The sequence below is a fragment of the Schistocerca americana genome, chromosome 9 (assembly GCF_021461395.2).
Source record: "Schistocerca americana isolate TAMUIC-IGC-003095 chromosome 9, iqSchAmer2.1, whole genome shotgun sequence".
NCBI lineage: Eukaryota > Metazoa > Arthropoda > Insecta > Orthoptera > Acrididae > Schistocerca > Schistocerca americana.
In genome coordinates this window covers 60,773,367-60,774,046 of record NC_060127.1, presented here as the reverse complement: position 1 = coordinate 60,774,046, position 680 = coordinate 60,773,367, and positions in this window count along the sequence as shown.

Below are 680 nucleotides of genomic sequence, written 5' to 3'. Positions count from 1 at the left end.
TTTTCGTGTGAAGATATCAGGTGTAATTGTGAGATGTTGCATAAAAGGCAGCATTTTCAGACAGGAATCAGGTTTTAGTTACACCTGAAGACTATGTATCCCTCTTGAATTTGATTAATCAATTAATCATGTCTATGCAACGATGTGAAATATCCACGTTCGGACGTATTGCCTTATATGCGAACAGACCTATCAACACAAGCATGAGTGATGTTGTATGACATGTGCCTCATGGTCAATTGCTTTTTTTTGTTTTTATAATTTCGTTCTCTAAAAGAATGCTACATCTTGGGAGTGGTGAAATGAACATTTAGTTTTGTCCTGATTGTAAAATTCATTAACTGGCACATATTTGTGTAACATACAAAAATTTAACCTCCGCTTCCTTTCTCTGACGACATTTGAGTTCTATTTGATTACAATGGACGTGAGAATAATTTGGCGCTTCTGAATTCGTGGTCTGTTTCGAACGTGAGTTTTTTGTAACGTTGGATGAATTGTCTCTGTCAGTTGCCGAAATGAACGAGCGGACTGATCTTGCAGTTTTATTCAACTGAAAAGGACACAAAGAAAAAGCTCATTCGTGCGAGACCAGTGTTTCATCATAAAAGGGAGAACGTCTGAAGTGTGGCAGTGTAAAGCATGTGGCGCCTCTTTCTTAAGTTTAAAAGTTTTTATGT